General features: G+C 34.2%; 1 protein-coding gene across 2 annotated transcripts in view; it reads left to right on the plus strand.

Moving 5' to 3' along the window:
• The first annotated feature begins 6,872 nt into the window (after positions 1-6,872).
• Positions 6,873-15,896, plus strand: part of LOC142980614 (uncharacterized) — a 317,796-nt gene continuing 308,772 nt past the window's right edge. For both annotated transcript variants that reach the window (XM_076126090.1, XM_076126089.1), the window contains exon 1: positions 6,873-7,060. The gene's annotated coding sequence lies outside the window, so the exon portion shown is untranslated. The remainder of the gene's footprint in view (positions 7,061-15,896) is intronic.

Consider the following 15,896-nt stretch of genomic DNA (forward strand, 5'->3'; position numbering starts at 1 on the left):
TGTATATACAGTTGAACAAATATCTCGGGGTTCGATTCCCGGAAAAATGCATTTGTATCTCCCTATTATATGGAATTAACACTGTAAAGGCTGGTTTCACACATTTCTGCCCACAACTTAGTGTGAAAGGCGTGATGTTGTTTTTATGTAACGTTTATGTGGCTTTCTCATTAACTACTTGAACTTAAACTATTAATTATGAGCATAGAATAGATTTATAGTGCCTGTAGATCGAATTCTATATTAATTGTTCCTTCTAATCGAACCTGCGACTAATGCGTGCATGCTTTTTAGTTTTTGAGTTAATGCTAGCTGCATTAAATTTAATGACAATAATTTATTATTCATACAAAATTTGTTTCAAAAAGCATACAGCGCCACCTATTCCAATGTTTCAATACACTTCGTATAGATGACGTTAGTTGTATGAAGTGGAATAATTAAATTTTTCTTTTATGCTAAGTATATAAAAATGTATTGTTGCAAAGTATATAAAATTGTAAATGTATTGTTCGCAAAAGAGTGACAAACATACACCTATCCTCAGAAACTTTCGCATTTATGATATTAGTAGGATAGCTGTAGTATTTGCCGTATTTTTTACAGTGGCTGGATGGCACTTAATAGGTCATTTTTACAAATTAATTGACTCTTAAATTAGACACAAAGTCAAACTCCTACTCCACGCGACAACGAAAACCCATCTAAAACCCGTCCTCAGCATTAACCAACTGCAAGCAAATATAGGTCACAAGCATTACACACGTTATCGTTGTCGGGAAAATATATTAGAGCATTTATCCAACATCTAGGCATCATTGTCACATTACGCCGCTATCGCCGTGGTATATGCCTTCCGTTTCCGATGTTCCACACACACACGAACACACGGCTTAATAGCTTTTTAAAAACATCTCGTTGCAACGTTTATCCACTATGGGAGATAGCAATTTTATGTATTAATCTGTAGAGTCATGTAAAATGGAAAAGTTTTGATTAATTTTTCCCAATATTTTTTTCTACTATAGGTACAGGTGCGTAGTACTAGTAACCGGCGGTCCTGTATGACCATAGTATGGATGTGAATTGAGCAAGGGAATAAGTAAATAAATTAATATTATTGGGCGAGTCTCACACAGTCATTTGTTTCTAAACTAAGCTACGAGCTTGTACTGTAACCAAATACATAATTAGGTATGTAGATAAATTAACAACCAGGCTCTGAACTGTACAGGTACCCGTGCTCATCACACCTATTTTTGATTCGAACCTACCACACGCTATGGATATTGCGGCAAGGTGAATGAAAAGCTTGTGAAGCTGACAACCAGTCTTACCTTACCAGTCTTAACTGGGTTGTGGATGTCCGATAGGCAGTCGCTGCATATAAAATTCCAGTATTCAGCTACATCCGGTGAGACTGGAAGCTGACTCTAACACAGGTGGAAGGAAGGCTAGACTGATTATGGTCCAGGTCCATGGACGACATCCGTGGCGTAATGGTTAAAGTGGTCGCCATGCCACTACGTCAAGAGGTCGTAGGTTCGATTCCCACAAGGATTTTTTTTTGCGATCCACAGATATTTGTTTCGGGTCTGGTTTTACTTTGTGTCCATCGTTTGTATGTTTGTAAAAGTCCCCACGAGACCAGAGCAATTCTTAGTGCGGGATTTGTTTTTTAAAAAGAAAAAATATTAAAACACATTGGCATGGGTTATGCCACTTAACTCCAAATCCATTGTTGTCTAAACTTTAACATCCCATACATTATTTCCACTTTGACTCCAAAGCAATAACAGAAATTAATTTACAGCTAGAAATATTTCCCTACATCAATTCCACTTAACTCCAAAAGAGTTTTTGTAGAGTCAGCAGCAAAAATTATATCTTGACGATATTTTGGTGTAAGTCCACACAAAACAGTAATTTTGATTTAAGTTATTATAATTAGGTTAGTCAGTTCATCGTCCTCAAAAACGAACACCGTAGGATCAAAAGTGCTATCCTGGTGAAAAGATTGAAAGTCAAGGACGACAGGATTAAGCTGAAATAATAAAATATGATATGTAATTTTTAATATATAAGACGACAGATGTGTTTTTTCTTGGTTGTCCTGGCAACTGCGCGAGAACAAGTGCGTACGCCTCGGATGTTACGTCAGTTGAAGGCCCATAGTGACTTCAAGAAGAATACTCCGATGGATATTGCTGTCACTTATAAGAGAAGATAAGAAAGACCTGAAGGTGCTGTGAATAGAGCCGTTGAAGGTCTGGAATTTACAATAGCCTCTATCTGGATCAGGCATGTTGTCAAATGAGTAAGGGTCATGACTCGACGCAAAAGATGCTTCGTGCATTTGACAGCGGCCTCCCAAATGCCATCAAAATGCGGAGAGTACCCTGGAATGAATTTAAACTCTATGCCTTTGTTGGCTATGTCTGATTCTAGACTCTTGTAAGAAGCCTGTAAGAAGCTTAAAAGCTCGTTAAACGCTCGCACAAAAGTGGCGCCGTTGTCGGAGTACACGCGCTGTTCACTTCGATGTTCTTATAATTTTAGTCAAGTGATGTTTGCTACGTAATAAGATTGGATGTTCAACATTATAATTATTCAGGGCCTGACCATCAAAGTGTGGAGGCGCTGTTGCAATCAGCCTTCACCCCCCAAGAAGAAGGAAGAACGCACGGTGGCGAGGAATGCCCTCGCGCGCCCCACCTGCGCGTAGTACAGCGACTCGAACTGCTCCCTCTGCATCCATGTCGTCCGTATGGCTAAATATTTTAAGCTGCTGACTCTACTTCTGCTGATTTCTTGGAGTTAAAGTGGAATGAATTATATTTAAATAAAATATTTATTAAAACTGTTTTGGAGTTAAAGTGGAACATTTTTTTGGAGTTAAGTGGAATAACCCATTGGCATCATAATTGCTTAACTTCACGCTAATATAACTGAATGTAGCTACAAATCCTTGAATTAGCACAAGTAATTTCACCATTTAATTGATCTGAAATGGACCGTGTGTGTACTACCTTAACACAGTGGCCCTCACTAATTTCGAATAGCAATGCCCAAATGAGTTTGTGTAACTTGCTATCGTTTATTACGTGTTATCATGGCAATTGATAGCGAGAGATGCTATAAACCTTTTCTCATAATTACCGAGAAAAAGTACCGAGTTTTGATCAAGACTAACCAGCGTAGAAAGAATATGTAATACTCTGTAGGCTAAAAGACTGATTAGGTTTAGTACATCAGTGTTATTGTGTTATTGTATTCTCTTCTTCTCCTCATCGTTTAGTTAGTGGTCAACCTAGTGTCAAAGTTGTTCAAGCCGCCCGAAGGCCTTTGACGTGGCTTAACGACTGTTATCTTGATTGACAACAATCGGGACCGATTTTTTACGAGCCCTCCGTAGCACGGAGGCGCCCTATTCAAATACCACTATGCGGTCACCCATCTATGGAATGACCGCGCAAAGGTTTGCTTAACCCATAAGATCGTTTACCGACCGGTGAGCGCAACTGGCTGCGGGCGCCTCACGGGATATTTAAACGGATATTTCATAGTACGTTTATAGAGTAAATAATTAGTTTATTAAATTTTATTGACTAAGGTCGCGGTCGTGGTCACTGGTCTAATTATTATGATGTTATTTGTGTATTCGTGGTATGCTATTTTTAAAACCTAGGTGCAAATAATTTATATGATAAAACAGCGATTGCTGAATCGGCTAGTTACATTATTGACGTATATCCTACTCATCTTTACTTATATTATTAGGTACTGCGAAAATGAGTGGGGATGGATTTTCGTATGTTTGTTTGATACTCTTCCAGGAAATTGTACTAAACTGATTTTGATAAAATATGGTACACCTATGTGTGTACCAAATTTTCAAATCCGGTTATAAACCATTTAAAAACATGGTTTATAACCGGATTTTTTTACCTAGATATTTTTCACGCAGAAAAAATCGGACGCAGCAACCAGTTAACTTATAAAGTCGCTATGATCACCCAAATTCCTATGATACGTAATAAAGGTGAGCCAGTTGGCGGGAACGGCCGCCCGGCACAAGATTCCCGAAGTTTGTTCATTAAACGACTACCGCTGACCTGTAGTCAAATGTGAAAAGTTTAATTGTTCCTAACGCTTCTTAAACTCACGTATACATTATGTTATATATGTTTTATGAGAGTTCCTTCTCTTTTGAGAATAGATGGCAGAATGATGAGAATATGTGTATATAGGATTATTTTATTACATTAGTAGCTAGGAGGATTGACACAAAATATTTAATATAGCTGACTTACGCGGCTTCGCACGCAAACATCCACTATTGTAACCCTTTAGGGATTGATTGTGGAGAGAATAAAAAGTTCTACTTTGATTTCGAATTTTCAACTAATCCCAAAATATCAGAAAATCAGTGCTACGGAAGTGTAATAAAAGATATAAGTGGATGGATGTCTGTTTATCTAAGGACGCATAAAATAAAACCAGATTTTTATATTACTTTTAGTTTTAGTATTAAATAATATCGGTCGATACTATCACTAGACCACAGTACTACTCAAATAACCCTACTCTATAGAACGAATTGGATAAAAACAAAAAACAAAAATCTCACACAACACTGCTCAACTCAGGGACTCTAGAATCAAAGCTGTTCTCATGATCAGGAATTACGTATATCCTGGGCTATCCCGTACCTTAGTAACTGAGTGTTAACTGTTGACAACTAGTGTATTTCAAATTGATTTTTACTATTCAGTACATTGCTGCTTTGACGTAACGTGTTAATCATAAAAATCGAAGGAAGGAAGCAATGCACACCGTAACCTTAAAATAGTTGTCAACTGAAGTACAAGATAGTCCTTCTGTTGCTGTTTTTACTATTATTACACGGAGGTTATAATATACAAAACCTATCTGTCTCATTATTATCGTGTAAGCGACAACGGTTAAAGTGTTAGCGACACTAAGTACTCGTACATTTGCATGGCAATTTATGGCACACGGCGTAGATTGCACTTTCACACGGAACAATCGAGAATAGGTTACTTGAGATTATGTTGTATGACAAAGGACATTCTGAGCAAAAAAATTTTTGAGCATCAAATTGAACAAGTTACATTATTGGTTAAAAATATGAGCCACAGAGGAAAAGTATTTGAAATAATAAAGATATCTTTATTAATTATAAGGTAAATAAAATTTAAATTAACTGCACTCAAAGATTTTTGGTATATGAGTCGGAAATCAAATTCAATACATTATTTTTGGCTCATAATTTTTTCCACTTGTATATGATGTTAAAAAAGACTAAACTTCAGTACTTTTAATAATAATTACATATTTTCAGTGTGGTTAGTAGCCTACTAAATATCCAAGCCGGACAAGTTGGTTTTGGACGACTTTTATCTTTATTAACAAACGAAACCAAAATGTACATCCCAACAGAGGCTTTACCAAAAATGGTCACCCATCTTTGTACCGTCCTTGATCGTAAACCAAACTACGCAATTGGCTATGAGTTACAAGACATACTACATGTTAGAAACACGCGTTCTCAAGCCTCAATTTAGGTCGTATTTAGCCTCCCCCCCCTCAAATAACCTAGTTCATTCCCCTATCATCGATGGCGTTTAACTAACATGCGATCAAACACGCATCTCTTGTAGCTGAGTAGTTTTACATGTTCATACAAAGAATGAAATAAACAGTTGTAAATGTAAATCTTTTTAATGTAAATTCGATAAGCGAATGGTCGTAGGTTTGAGTCTCAATCTTATTTGACATACGTTTCACTGCTATGCAAAAATTCCCACCCTACACTTGACCAGTGTGGTATACTTAAGGCCAAACCCCTCCTTCATTCAGGTAATAGCACCTTACTTAGCAGTAGGACATAAGGGACACTTTTTTATTTTATTTCTTTAACGAATAGGGCTGAAATATATTAATAATACATACAACACAGTACCGCAATTCTCTACCACTATCGACTACCGACAACCGGCTAGCTATCGAAAAATGTTGTATGACATTCGGTATAGCGCCTCTAGCGGGAGTCGTAGAAACTATTTTGGCTGTACATTTTAAATGTCAAACTCTCGACACAGATCACATAACTAGTGCTACAGCCCAAAAATTAAGATATACAGCTACTATTCTTCTATAGATTTTTGTTGTCCTACCTCGAGTTTACCTTTTTCATTTTTACCGAGAGATTACATTATGGTTTCCTCTAAAATTCATTTTTTCCAAACACATTAAGGAGTTGTAAGCGTGTCAAAACTTCCGTCGCTTCCGGCCCTCGCCGGAAGTTGCGGAATTTTAATTTTTTTTCGCCATCGTCCAAATATGAATGGACGGGGTTTTTAGCTTCTGTTATTATGAACAACAATGTTGGAAAACCTTTGGACTCAACACAAATAGGTATATGTATGTATATTACTTGTAGTTATTGGAGTTAAAAATGTATATAAAACCACATTATATCACGTTTCATAATAATATGTATATTGAAAATAATATGCCAAGATATCAAATTACTGGTAACACCATCCACAAAAATTCATTCTTATAAAAAATTTAACTTAAACTACTATATTGCAAACAGAAATAGAATGCAAATAATGTCATCATACTTTTAAAACTTATTTAGTCAACATTTATTTTTCATAACGACTTCGATATGTACTACAAAATTAGCACCATGATTTACAAAACAAACCAAAAAATACACAAACCAAAAGACCCACATATTTTCACCCTACATTAATTCAAGTTTTCATATTTATATTGCATTTATTTATGCAGGGGCATATTTCGCGAGCGCGTCCCACACACACATAGTTCAGTATGCTTCGAGCAGAGGGCGCGAGTGGACGCACGCTCGGCCGGAGGGAAATCCTCTCGCGTATTTAATAAGAAATAATATACGTACTTGTGTGTGTCTGTGTTGTTTAAAACTTTATAGTGATATTTGTGTGTGTGCTGTGAAAATTTTTGTTTAAGTGATTGTGATTATTTGGTTTTTAATTGTGTTCTTAAGGTGAGTTGTAGTTTTATTTTATTATTATTATTAGGGACCGTTTCTAGGTTTTAACTGAGTTACTTATACGTATAGAACGAAAATTTAAAAGTGATTTATTTAGTTGAAAAGTACGTTACTACGAAAGGCAATATATTTTTTTGTAACTACCTACTTATGGAAGAAAAATAGGGAGGTTTATAATTACTACTGATAAGAAGTAATTACGTCTTATTACATAATAACTGAAGTAAGGCAAAATTGAACTAATTAAACACAACTTTTTTATTGATATAAAATTAAATACTCGAAGATTTTTTCTATTTTCTATATAAATAAATATAAACAACAAATATCACAAAATATTTTTAAATATAAAATTTTTGTAATCATCATTTTTAGTTATTTTTAAAAATGTGTTTCTTTCACTACACTAACTGTGTCATAGGTGACTAAGTCATACATTACTATTGTAGAATAAAAACGTGACATGTTCATGAAACGCAGTCTTTTTCAGTTTCAGTATAAAAACCCTAGTTTGTTTAAAGTAATGTGTATTTTCATCGATTTAAATATTTTATGAGAGAGCATATTGCGAAACTAATATACTATGTGAAGAAAATTACCCTTAGTTCCCTAGGGGGTAGGCAGAGGCAAAATATTTTCTGTTGATAGGTACTTTTAGATATTATTATAGTGTCTTTAGTCATCTAATTATTTTTATTCTAGACCTAGGGAATACAATTATAGCATCGTTAATCTTGATTTAAAAATAATATTAGGTGAATGTTTTAAAAAGTTGGCAAATATTTTTTATACGAACTAATTTTAATACAACATACTTATGTAATAGAACTAATATTGAGTTTTGTTGCTGTAGAAATAGTGTAAAGAACGAATATACAAAAACAAAATCATAGTGCCCGTGTGTTAAATTGCCCCTGTTTTTTAAGTGATTAGTAAATTACTTTAATTACTTAATCAAAAAATTCGAAGACCGACGTTGAGTTAATTGTTTTATTGTAAGATATCTCAATAGTAATTCGGATTTTATTCTATTTGGTATTAGAAACAAACTTGAACATAGTAATACGGTATTTACAAAACTATAAATTTGAATAATCAAGTTTTTGATAAATTATTATATTTACGACCAGTTTGACATTTTATCGGAGTGTTCAGATAACCTATTTGACCTATAAAGTAACATAAATGTATGACAAACAACCGTTATAATTGTATTTGATAAGTTTTTTGATAACCAGAAGTAAAGTAGTACTCAAAAGTAGTACTTAATTAAATTTCAAAACGCAGAGAGCCTTTTAGTAATTCTTCATCTTGGCTGTTTTTCTCATATAGTAGTGGGATGAGTTTGATATTTTTCTTATTAAATTATACCTTAAATGCCTTTGTATTTTGCCGCAATACCTCTGTTCAAATCTTGGAATCAATTACCTCATTTTTGAAAACTAATTAATTCATTTTTGAAAACGCAAAAGAAATTTCCATCCAGATGGGTTAAAATTCTGCGCAGATAACGCAAACGCAATAAATATTGTCTTTTATCAATTTATTTCTTTTCCTCTTCAATGCAAGCATGTAAAACTTAAACCATTAATCCTTTAAGATCCGTCAAAATAAAAAATCCGACCCATAAAACAATGGGCTCCATAAATTATTATTTATCAACTTAAAACGATTGCCAGTAAAAAAAGTATAGCGGGCATTGCGTTATTTTTGTTTGAAGATCGCGTGCCGTCACGATAGTCTATGTTAATTAGCATGCAACGCTACAGTATGCAGATATAATAATTATTATTATACTTTTGAATACTTCAGCCATTGTTTATTGAATGTTTTCTTTTACTGATAAGGTTATCAAGCTTTTATAAATATTTTGATTGTAAGAAACGGTAAAAATTGTTGAATAAGATATTGGTTGGTTTTGTGTTCATTGATATATTTTATCTGTACTATACTTTGTGATTTCTTTTTTCATGCGTGTGACAAATAATCTCAACCTAAAAAGTGGCATGGTAATGTAGGTTATAAACTATTTGTGTAACAAATTTTATCAAAATGCGATGCAAACGTACACACATAAGTACACGTAAACTTGATTTATAGTAGTTGTAGGATTAAATACTTTTAACTAAAGATCAAACGCGTAAAGGTTTGTGTGTCTAAATAAGATCTCTGCGATAATAGAGAGTGGTTTTCAAAATAGTCTATTTTTCTGATATCAAGAGGAAATCCGTACAGGGCATAAAGTTAAAAAAAATGTTTGATAGTCTATCCTTCATAAACAAGTGTTGAGTGAATGAGATGACAAATCTATCTGCACTTTCTCGTTTGGTAGGTCAAGCATGATCTTGCATAAACATCGAATTTTAATGCAAAAATTTTTCAAACACAAAAATTGTTTTCAATGCTTAATTTCCCACGTAAATAAGAACAACTTTCCATCTTTGTCATTTCCGTATTGTTGAAAACAGAAACAAGATAACAACTAGTTCATTACAATAGGCTGGCAAACTACATGTAGGCTTACTACGCCGTAGCGCCGTAGACGTCTACGATATACGTAGCAGCTACGCACACTGCGTTATAAGTGGAAATTCTATATGTGATTCTAGGTCATTGCAGTTTATAGTAGCTTGTGATTTTAGAAGGGTTAGACTCAGTTATATGCGACTCAAGTGGTTATTATTACTGGTTGAAATTTCCTATAATATTTTACTCTATTTCTAGACGATCTTTGTGATCTAAGTAAAGTGTCTGTGTAAAGCTTATGTTTTAAGTCAGGTGAAGAGGTTTTCCGTTTATTCAATTCTTATGCAAGTATTCTGACTCGATTCTGGCTCGCTCCTTATTACATGGGGCTAACATTGCAAAAGATGAATATCTCGATTTCCACGCAAGACGATTATTTTGCGATCCACAAATAGTTGTTTCAGGTCTAGTTGTACTTTCTGTCCGTTGTTTTTAATATGTTTGTAAAAGTCTTCCAACACAAGAGTTATTCTTAGGGCGGGGGTTGTTTTTAAAAAAAGAAAATAATATCCTAAGTCATAACCAACATTGGCATTTGAGTTGAGTCAGTTAGTTACCAGTTAGTTTAGTTAAATATACGAGTTTATTATTCTAAGTAATATAATCCTAAGTCTAATCAAAACTGCAGATAATTTCAAACATCAAAGTTGAACGATAAACAAAGTTCACAACAAGAATGCATTAGTGGAGCATAACTTTAAAACTAACTTCAGTCTTATCTCTACTATAATATTTGCAATATTTAAACCGAGTTTAACTGCCTCCACGCTTTTAGTAGTGTATTCAAATACTGAACATGAGGTCTTGGGTTTAATTCGAACGCCAATCAAAGTGCTATCGGTATTTTTTTATTTATTATATTAGGTCGGGGAAAAAGTCTTTTTGCATTATAATATGTATGAACTTGTAACAAAATCTTTTCTCTACACAAAAAGTTTGATATTTGGGTATCTCACGAGCTCACCTCATTTGTGATTCTTGAAGCCAAAGAGATTTTATTACTAGTTCATGCATACTATAATACGAAAAGACTTTTTCCCCGACCTAATATAATATTTAGTCAGTCTAACATTGTGTCGGTCAGTCAATATTTAGAAGCTCAGTAGTAGCCCGGAGTTATGCAACTAGCCCGGTGAATGGCAATAGGCTCTACCCCTATTACACGGGACTTACATTGTTAGTGGCGCAACGTGGATTTTTTTAAGATACTTCTGCCTACACCTTTGGACATGACAGGCATGATATTATATACGTATGTAATTCTGTATGTGAAACTGAGCTTTATCTATAAACTTTCATAAAGAGTGTTTCAGCGTAAACAGCAAGCTTACGTAAATAAACCACGCCTATAATCACGTTTACTTACCATAATTATATGATAATGATTCAACAAAGCGGATTTACGTACAGGCGAAAACAAAAATAAGTTCGTGTGAAAATAATTTCGTTTCTGACACCACTTCAATTGTAAAATTCTTGCCAACGTTACTGACTGTACTTGTGTATAATTTGCCAATGTAATTGAAAAATATGTTTTTTTACTTAAAGATAGTTATATTATACCAATCGTATGTCAATGCAGTTTGATTGCAATCAATTTAAGTATTTTCATCAATAAAATTTCATTTGTAATTGTGACAGTACACGTAGTTTTGCTCGTGGCTGTACATTTCATAATTAAAGTATTGTAATAAGTTGTGTTTTTGTTACTGATGCAGTAATTGAATGCTTTTGTAACTGCAGAGGTACAAACACGCCTTTTATAATGGAAGTCGGCAAACACCATAGAATGCCACTTGCTACGATCCTTCAAATTGCTTTTGCTTCATACATGCATATTGTGTATATAATTTTACAACTAGTGTACGTCAAATTGACAGCTACTATGCAGTACATAACTGCTTTGACTTAGCGTATTAATAACTAAATATTTAGAAAAGAACCAATGTACTTAGCTGGCTATTGAATAGTAATCAACTGAGATACTTAAACCCTCTAACCATTTAAAAGGATATCACAGATATATTCTATACAGTGGTGTCTTCTTCGTATATACAATTATAAAAATCAAAATTTTAAGTGCTTATTTACAAAGCTCTACACCTTACAAACAAAATATTCCTTATTACAAAAAAATCAATGTTCCCAACATAAAAGCAACGAAAGAAAGAAATCGTCAAGTAATGAAAACAATCTCTTTTATCTTGATATTGGTTCTTCCAGACTTTGAATCTTAAAGAGCTTTATCGATTATGTATTGAAAGATATTTTAATTAATATACCACCATTGTTTTAGAACGGCCTGGTTTTTAAGGCTTTTCATTTAAATTTAGGGATCGCTGCGTCACTAGTGATTAGTCCGTGGGTCGTAGGTTGGATAGTTTATTTATTATATGTGGTCTATGAATAGGTTTCTCGGGTTTGAATGTCTCGGGTCTCATTGTCTGTATGTCTGAAAAAATCAAGCCCAGTTAGTTCTTTATGCATTAGTGTAAAAATAACATATGCGGCACCATAACCTGAGGGAGGTGCTTGGTCATTTTTGAGCTGAGCGTTTTGTTTCTTAGAACGTGGGTTTAAAAGTCGATCTCAATAGTCAATTAGACACATACATATTACATACATAATACCACGCCTTGTTCCCAGGGTAGGCACACACCAAAAAATGTCACTTGGTACTTTGGTCGTTGGTTTTTTCAATTACATAACATTTGCTAATCCATTGTGCAATAACAGGCTATGTAAACGATAACTTTGCTATGGCTGGAGTATCTTGAATGCTCTCGAAACTCTTATTATAACCAACTATTTAAAAGAAAGCCAGGTCAAAGTTTTAGGACAAACCAATACATATCATTTCCCTCTAAAATGGAAATGCAAACTCAAAAATAGTTTCAATATAATCAAGCCTGAATATACGCTACTAGGCCCTGAACACACAAGGTGAAAACTTTCAAAGTTTCTACAACTTTGTGTATAAATCCGCAAGGAACGGTCACGCGATCCTGTCATTATGTACCAGATATTATTAGCAATAGAAAACGTTTTGTATCTAAGTTTTGTTCGGCCCGTGTGAATCGACACAATTCGTTGCGGAACTAGTTATTAATTTTAATCGAAATGTAATTTACTGGAATTCGTTTTTGTTGGTATCGATTATGGTTTAGTCGAGTTTGTTTCTCGATTTTTATTTTGGCGGTAATAGACTGTATAAACAAAAATCTGAGACACGATTTTTTCCTTATTATTATTGGTGTAAGTGGGCACCTCCCAGGCAAGTGGTCGCAGGTTCGAACCCTAGGCAACACACCAATGACTTTTCGAAGTTATGTGTGTATTAGAAATAATTATCACATGCTCCAACGGTGAAGGAAAACATCGTGAGGAAACCTTGCACGCCTAAAATTTGTTTAATAAATTTATTGAGGGCATGCAAAGTCCCCAACCCGCACTTGGCCAGCGTGGTGGACTCAGGCCTAACCCCTCCCTCATTACGGGAGGAGACCCTTGCCCAGCAGTGAGACATTAATGGGTTAAATTTATTTATTATTTTGGGGCTTGCTATCGACTAACTATAGAAAAAGTTACATTCAATGTTACCATTATTACTTAGATAAAATCAAATCACTTTCGTATTTAATTTTACATTAAGCATGGACACTTAAGATTGTCAAAATAAAACCAGTGACTCATCTTTACTTTTTGATGTTATACATACATACCTAAAATCACACCTTTTTCTCATAACTGCAGACAGAGATGAGGAAAATTGAATCTCAACATACATATATTATTTTCTTAATCACCAATTAAGTTAATAACCTGTCTTAAAGTACTCAAGTGAGACAAAATAAACACTCCAAGAGTGAGTTTCTATTTAGAAACCTTGGAGAAAAACAATAACAAAAGTACCCACTTCCGCGTCAAATTAAACCTGGCCAGTTTTCTTACGATCGATTTACGAGCGAGGCCCCGTCCCAAAGTAGTTAATTAAACGAAGATTGATTTTGTAAGAAGTTTATTGGATCGTGCTTGTGACGAACCGATTAGACGAATAATCGACTAAACTAAATAGAATTAAAATGGGAAAAAAACTAGAATAATGCTAGAACTATAGTGACATTTGTAACAAAACAAAAACGATTTCAATAAAAAATATTACTTTTATTTGTCAGTCTATAGAAAATGATGCATTTTTGTGCGTATTTCAAAAACTCCTAGTGAAATCAGGATCTTTATTTTTTATATTTTTAACGACAAAAAAACATAAAAATCGGACTCCCAATTGAAAAAAAAAGAGGTAACAGATATGAAAGTATGCAGACTTGATAACCTCCTCATTTTACGAAGTCGGCTAAAAATCTATTACACGCTAAAAATATTCACATGAATATATTTTTCGATCAGACTTATGAATAACTTATCAAATATGACGTTTGAACATCGAAACCAATACGTTATTGAATTAAATATTGAAAGTCTTTTATTTCAACCAGGCATATAGTTTACATAGTCATGAAAAAAAATCTTTATTAGGAGTGACATTGAAATGAACTTTAGGGATTTCTCTCAGATAACTTATTAATCGGTATCTTTTTATAACGTTAAGGCTTTATACCCGAGAATGTGAAGACAGTAGTGTACAAAAATAGATTCACGTTTCGTCATTTACAATTTTAAATTAACATGTTATGGCAGATATTAAGATACTGTGGACCACTGTGGATCACTCAAGGCTACAACTGAAAATTTTTACAAAATAAATTCGAATATATCTCTATTTTGTTCAACCTCGTCATTGATCAAACCCGAGACCTCCTGATCAGCAGTCTCATGCACAATACATTGCGCAATAGAAGCAGTCTATGACAATACTTCACCGTACATATAAGAATCTCCCTATTTTATGTAAGTCGGTTTAAAAAATACCGCAAAAAACAATAGCACTGCCTAGGAACTGTACTCGACCTCGTGATCACCCGTCTTGTTCGACCTCAGAGCAAATTCTGGCAGAGTTGTTTCTCGACTAAATCGAGTAGACTTAACCGAGTCAATCAACCATAGGCTCATCCTTTGGTTGGTTAATACACAGCATGGCTCCTTCGATAAGGAGACGAGGCTATGACTGATTACTTATATTTTGGCTTATAAAATTTATACCTAAGGGTTTGTAGACAATAGTGTACCAAAAAGAACTACGTTGCGTAATATACAACGTTGACTATATTATTATGTTATTATTAGCGAGTTTATTATACGATACACTGGGCCACCAAATTGCAAGTTACTATATTGCTAAATTATTTGGAAACTACCTCTGTTTCGCCCGACCCTCGAATCAAACCCGTTACCTCACGATCAGCAGTCTGATACATACCTAACTTAATCGAAGCACAGAAGAATTCTCCAAACGTAATATAAAACTCTCCCTATTATATAAGTCTAAGGAAAACCAAACCGAAAGGGATCTACTCGTATACCCTGTCTCCTTGAGATCTCCACTCTCATACTTAGTGCAAGTTCATCTTACAGAGTTATTTCTCGACTAAATTGAGTAGACTTAACCGAGTCAATCAACAATAGGCTCATCCTTTGGTTGGTTAATACATAGCATGGCTCCTTCGATAAGGAGACGAGGCTATGACTGATTACTTATATTTTAGCTTATAAAATTCAGCCTCTTATCACCAAAGCCATACTGTTTGCATTCAGATAAGAGAGATTCATTTCCTTATTGTTATTCTAGGGCGCGATCTAATTTTGATATATTGTTGAATTAGATGAAGGAGATATAAAGGTCCTTGGCGTTGATGGAATAACTTGATGGTCGATTTCTAAGGGGATTTGATATTAGCTATTCAAAATTGTTTTGCTTTGAATCGAGGAAAATTCAAATCAAACTTAGTTCAAATCATTCAAATCACATCAGGCCAAGGAATATTTTCTATTACTTTAAACCCAGTTAGAGTTATAGTAAATGACACACGCAAAAAAAATCTAAGTAGCGTATGTGTTTCTCAATGCTAAACTATTTTAGTATGGACTTGTACCATTGTAGATTGCCTGATGCAAATATAAGCATTGAAATCAAATAAATACTTACGTATTCGAGATAAATTGAGATGACTATCATGAGCATTGACTTTGTTTTTATTAAGAAACTAGTTTGAAAAAACACTAAAGTTTAATACACTCAGCGGCAGAAAAAGTGGCCCAAGCGCTTATCGTGAATTTGTAAACAAATTAAGTAATATATGAAAGATATATTGTTGTAAGTAGTTGCGAAGTGATCTGTTTAGTGTTA

The sequence above is a fragment of the Anticarsia gemmatalis genome, chromosome 18 (genome assembly GCF_050436995.1).
Source record: "Anticarsia gemmatalis isolate Benzon Research Colony breed Stoneville strain chromosome 18, ilAntGemm2 primary, whole genome shotgun sequence".
Taxonomy (NCBI): domain Eukaryota; kingdom Metazoa; phylum Arthropoda; class Insecta; order Lepidoptera; family Erebidae; genus Anticarsia; species Anticarsia gemmatalis.